Source organism: Podarcis muralis, chromosome 1, assembly GCF_964188315.1.
Source record: "Podarcis muralis chromosome 1, rPodMur119.hap1.1, whole genome shotgun sequence".
Classification (NCBI taxonomy): Eukaryota; Metazoa; Chordata; class Lepidosauria; order Squamata; family Lacertidae; genus Podarcis; species Podarcis muralis.
This window is the reverse complement of record NC_135655.1, coordinates 77,618,148-77,624,264: the sequence shown is the minus strand read 5'-3', so window position 1 is coordinate 77,624,264 and position 6,117 is coordinate 77,618,148. Positions and strand designations below refer to the sequence as shown.

At 44.2% G+C, this 6,117-nt stretch overlaps 1 long non-coding RNA gene across 2 annotated transcripts in view; it reads left to right on the top strand.

Moving 5' to 3' along the window:
* Nucleotides 1-365: 365 nt before the first annotated feature.
* LOC114599937 (uncharacterized) overlaps nt 366-6,117 on the top strand; it is a 30,467-nt gene continuing 24,715 nt past the window's right edge. The window contains exon 1 of one of the 2 annotated variants that reach the window (XR_003707389.2): nt 366-689. This is a non-coding gene — a long non-coding RNA (uncharacterized LOC114599937). The remainder of the gene's footprint in view (nt 690-6,117) is intronic. The other variant, XR_003707390.2, reaches the window with a different exon arrangement.

Genomic DNA, 6,117 nt, shown 5'->3' with positions numbered 1-6,117 from the left:
CCTGGAACTTGAATGAGCTGATTATCTTCTGAACTATCTTAATATTGTTAGTTATCTGTACTGTTATATGTATTGATCAGCTTGGCAAAGGCATTTCCCCTGCAACTAAATTACCGTTCTCAGACAATCCAATAAAGATACTACAAAATAAATGATCATATCCTTCCTGCCCAAACAGGCCTTAGGTTGACTTATGTTACAGTCTTGTGCCAACATCTAGAAATAATAACTCAGAAGCCACAAGCTTCCTACCCCAGAAGCAGAACAAAGCAGGGAGGATGGGAGAACAAGACCCCTTTGTCGTTTATTTCAAAGCACCACCGTGCATCTGGTCTGATTACTTATTCACTTCCCTGCCCCCAAGTGGTGACAGGAAAAATTCTTGGATGCTTTGCAAGATAATCTAAACTGGCATTACATCCTGTGAGACAAAGCAAGCAGCTGCCGCTGAAAGACCACTCCATCCCTCCTGCCTCGACCCAGCCCCCTTAGCTCAGATCACAATCAAAGTAAGGTAAAGGAGAGGAACGATTTTGCCAGGAGTGCACCTCACAAAATCTCCTTCCCCTTCCCTAACAGACCTCTGAAATTGGCCAGTGAAAACACACTCCAGAAGGTGAGCAAAGGATTGTTTCCAATCTAAAGTGAACCATTGAACAGAAAAAGACAGGAAGGAATGGTGGTAGACGGTAGGTTCGTTTTAGGTTTTGTTCTTCATTTCTTTTTCTTTTTGGCCCCTTGACTGTTTACAATGGGTGAGTGGAGACTTCACTTTGGCTGCATTCAGACTGTAGTTTATTCCATTTTCACGTTAATGCTGCTGAACTTAGAGGAGGGAAGCTTTTCAAAGTAGTCAGAAACGTGGCACGGCAATAGTTTCACAGAGAGCAGGAGAAACCTCTCACTGACATCATGCTACAAGTTGTGTGGAGATCACAGGCTGCCTGGGCAACATGCCATGCTGGGCAGGGAACCTCCATTGGCAGGAGACCAGGTATATTTGAACTGTAGTAAATGGATGTGTATGGGAGATAGATGGAGCATTTAAACCTTAACAACAAAAACCTTCTGTTGATGTTCCCATTTCATTTGCTCACCGCCTGAAATTCCAGTAATAAATTTACCAGGCAAATATCGCAAGTGACAGGTTTACACATCATAATGCCACACCTCTGTGTGACCCATGAGGTTTTTTTGGGGGGGTGAGGGAGCCACATTTAGCAGTAAACAAAGTATTTCCAACTTTCTTGCCATCCTCCCTTCCCTGGGCTGAGAAGAGTACTGTTCAGGTTGTGCTCTTCTTGTCCTGCTCAAATAGCCTTTAAAAATAAGCCCAAAACAAATGATTTGCCCAGATGTGGAAAATCCAAACTACAGGACTTAAAGGCGTCATTGTGAAATTAACTAGGGCATACTATGCTTGTGTGTGTGTGTGTGTGTGTGTGTGTGTGTGTTCTTTTGAACCTTGTTGAACCTTGAGGCTGACTATAGAACTTAATTCCTTCAGACAGCGGCCCTCCTCCAGCAGCTTGCAAGAGGTACTAGCTGCCCTGCATGCCTGAAAAGATGTGGCCGAATGCCTGTTGAGCAACATATCAAATCCAATAGAATAATGCAAAGCTATATGAATAAAACCATTGCTGCCCTTTGCCTTAACTGTTTGTTTAAGCTTTCTTTCTTTGTGGTGTCCTATGGAAATGTCTTGCTCCTCTGGCCAGCTTAGCAAAAGGAAAATGCTTGGCTGCCAGGATGCAAAGTGTTTAAGACTTCGACTTAATTAAGGCCAGGGTTGCCATTGCAAACCACAGCAGGGCAGTTAGTTGCTAGAGAGGTCAACATTTCACCTGGAGCTGTTCAAGGGTTTGAACCAGGGGTCAGCAAACTTCCGCGTCTCGGGCCGGTGTCTCCAGCACCTATCGCGTGGCGGGCCGGAGGGCGGGGGAGTGCGTGCTCATACGCTATTTCGGGCGCACTTCCATGTCAGAAGAGCACCGGAAATAGCTTGTGTGCATGTGCACAGGCCTCCTCCAACCTGGATGTGCACCGAAAATAACACACGTGCACAAATAACGCTTGCGCACGCGCAAATAATGCTTGCACATGCGCACAAGCTATTTCTGGTGCTCCTCTGACCCGGAAGTGGACAGCTGCACACCGCAGTGCCGGTAAGAGTGGGCGGCGGCAGCAGGCAGCGGGGGTTGCCGCGGGCCGGATAAACAAGTCTCTCGGGCCTTATCCAGCCCAAGGACCTTAGTTTGGGGACCCCTGGCATGAATCTCACCAGGTGACCTTGAGCCAGGTTATCTCTCTTGGCTCTAATACACGACATTGGTTGTTCTAAGGTTAAAACCTGAGAGAATCCTGTGCATGCTGGAGGAAATAAATGGGTACAATGGTGACAAATGAGCAAATGATGCTGTTGACAACATTAAGCTTTAATTGAATTTAACTTCCAAGCAAGGGTTTTGGGAATCAAAATTTAAGACTGATCAAGAGTAGGCTTTTTTTCATTCATTCATTCATTCATTCATTCATTCATTCATTCTTTTTTCCCCCTTTTTTTTGTATTAAAACCAATGCCTGCATGCAAATGGGGCACTCAAAGAATGTATTCAAACAAAAAATGTTTCAGTAATCCACACTATTAAAAAGTTCTGATGTGAGGGTGCAAAGAGACACGCAGGGTCATAGGGAAACGGCATGCAGCCTTTGTGTCACATCAGAAATGAAAGCATCAAGTTGCGTGAAAACCACTACAAGACCTGCTCTTCCGCACCTTCCCTTCCAAAGGAAAACAAACAAACCATCTGCCTGCCTCTTCAGAAATGGTGCTTAGCTCTAATTTGTAGTTGTGGCTGTTTTAATTAAGATTTCATTTTACTTACGTTTGTTTCCTGCCTAAGGCTCAGCATGGGTAATGGTGCTTTAAACCAGACAAATATATAAAATACAAAACCACAACCATCTCCCTAGTTATTTCAACACAGACACCAAATGCCACTCCATATAAGAGCAGCAATACGTACTGCCCAAAAACGACGAAGGGTCACTTCCCCTGCCAGACAGCAGCATCTCATTCTTTTCCCCCATCAACTAATGGTGGAGAAACACACAGTAATATCACAATATGGGGTAAGTGATCCCTCATTTTCTTGCCTTGCCCATCATTGGTGCAGGCACTGTGTCCAGATGTTAGCTCTGTTTTGTACTGTGTCTTCTAGACAAGGCTATGTCCTAAGGCAAGAAAGTGACGCTGATTTGGATTCAGCTCCTCCTCTTGCCTTTACATGTTTCAGTTTCCATCTTCCTGTTCTGGAAAAGGTTGCTTTCTACCTGCTCTCGTGACACAGGCTATGTACCTTTAACAGTTGCCCTCGAGCCTGATTTCATTCCTGCAAGTTATCCATCCATAGAGGGATGGAGAAAGCTAAACCTACTGGATTTCTGTGTGCCATGCAGCTGTTGTGTGTGTGTGTGTGTGTGTGTGTGTGTGTGTGTGTGTGTGTGATGCAGCTGTTAAAAATGCAAAGTCTCTGTAAGGAAAAATGTGGGAATGGCACTCCGGAACTCTGAGCTCTGTGTTATGCTAGGAAGCAGTATTTATGAATCCTTTTCCTTTGGATAGGGTTGCCAGATTCATTAAGGGGCAAGGCTTCTGTGCCAATAGAAAGATAAATTTTTTTGGCACAGCCAGCTTCTCTCACCATTGCAGTGCTGTGATGGATGAAGCAGTAATTATTCTTGATCACAAGGCAAGAGTGAATCCATTTTGCCATACCACTCACTATGTATCAGGTGAGGGTGAGATCCAAAAGCTGGGTCTGGACACAGAATTGCCAGACTGCATGTGGAACAAGGCTCATGTCTTCTGCACTCATTGTATTTTTAAAGCGTATACCTCAAAATTGCTCAGTGTTCATGTGACCAGCAAGCGATTGCAGGCAAGTGCCTTCCACAGGTACCCTCACCACAGAGCTTAGATCAGAGGTGAGGAACCTGGGATTGATGGGAGGTGGAGTCCAACAGCAACTTACAGAGGCTTGCAGGTTCCCCAGCCCTGGCTTAGATTGTTTGTTGAGTGTAGCTCTGTGACATGAAGACCACACAGAATTTCAGAATTAAGTAACTCCTTGCCTGTCATGAGGCAGCAGTATGTAGTTGCCATTATGCACAAGTCTGTGCTCAGAGCACACTGCCAATAACCTATATTTAGTACAGGTGGTGGTGGCATACATAAGGCCTGATCCTTTTTTGTGGTGGCACCAGCACATGTTCAGCTCCATCTCAGTACTGGGCAGAGAACCAGATAAGACAGCATTTCTAGCAGCTGTTGTGTGGTCCTGTGAATCAGCCTTTTATTCCCCATGAATCAGGAATGGTCCATGACGATACTGGCAGGGCGAGGGCAGGTTGTACTAATTGGTTGCATGAAACCCAAATGTCTTCCCTCCATCTAATGCTTTTGGTTCTGTTCATTTTTCAATGTGCTTTGGAAGTTGACCTCTACCAGCACATGCCATACTGGTCCAGCCAATACTCATCTAAACCATTTAAAGAATTTGGTACACACACAAATATCTGCACCAATGCCACATGCCATTTAATGCTGTTTGATCTACTTTTACAATGCTGTTTGGAAGCCATGTGTGTCTCCTCTTCAACCATATGCCTACCCTAGTATTCAAAGGGGGCCAGCGTGATTATTATTGTTTATTATTTTGTTTATTAATCACTTCCCATCAAGCATCCTGAAGCAATTTAAAATATAATAAAAACATATACAAAACAGCTGTGTGGCTGTGTGTGTGTGTGTGTGTGTGTGTGTTTGAAACAACTGCATATATAAATTTAAAGAAAAAAACAATCATTTACAACACACACACACACACACACACACACGAGTGTTAACAACAGCACATATATTACCGTATTTTTCGCTCTATAGGATGCACCAGACCACAAGATGCACCTAGTTTTTGGAGGAGGAAAACAAGAAAAAAAATATTCTGAATCCCAGAAGCCAGAAGAGCAAGAGGGATCGCTGTGCAGTGAAAGCAGCAATCCCTCTTGCTGTTCTGGCTTCTGTGATAGCTGTGCAGTCTGCATTTGCTCCATAAGACGCACACACATTTCCCCTTACTTTTTAGGAGGGAAAAAGTGAGTCTTATAGAGCAAAAAATACAGTAAATCAATTCAAATCCTATATGGATACTAGCTGGGATAATGATCTCTATATTTCTGTATCTACCTTCCAGCAGCTTGCCTACCTGTTAAATCTGGTCAGGATATTGTGCCATATTTGGAAACCTGCATTTATAAGGCACAAAGTTTAAAATAAATCTGAGGGCACATATTTATTTGCGGCCTGGATACCCTTTGAATTTTAACCTGGCAAACATTGCACTGGAGGGATATCCGATGCCTGTTGTGTCTACAACAATGTTTATCAGAGCACAGTCCTTGCTCAGTGGTAGAGTGTGGGTGAGAATACAAGTTGATGCCACTTTTGGCACCAAATCAACTTCCTCTTGCATGAGTAAGAGAGAGCAAGAAACCAAAGCAGAACAATCACAATCCAGGGAGCGGTAGTTCTTTTCCCTCTCTGCTTAGCAGAGTGGTTGGTTTCCCTTATTCACTGACTCCAAGAGGGCAGGTGAAAAAGTCTACAGGCCCCCTGCACATTTAACAATAGTGCAGAAGAGAAAATGTCAACAGCTGTACAAGAAGTTGCACTTGCTGAAATCCCCTCTGCTGCATAACTATTAAAGCTGCAGGAGCCCTGTTCTTTTTTTATCGGGCAACCCTACTCCCCACACCCTTATTTACAGGAGTGACTGGAACTGATTCAACAATAGGTGCAAACTAGGCAACTGCCCATGGTGTCAGATCTCTAAATGTACTCAATTGCTGAAAGTGCACAGAGGCAGTTGAGCTTTGCCTCCCTTCTCCCCAGTAACACAGTGAAAACGAACTCCTCCCAGCTTTTATCATCAAAAACTGAAATCTTAAACCCTTCTTGTTTCTACCCACCAACACACACACACACACACACACACACACACACACACACCCCTCCTTCTCTGGCTTGCCAAACCGCTTCCCAAATTGACACTTTCT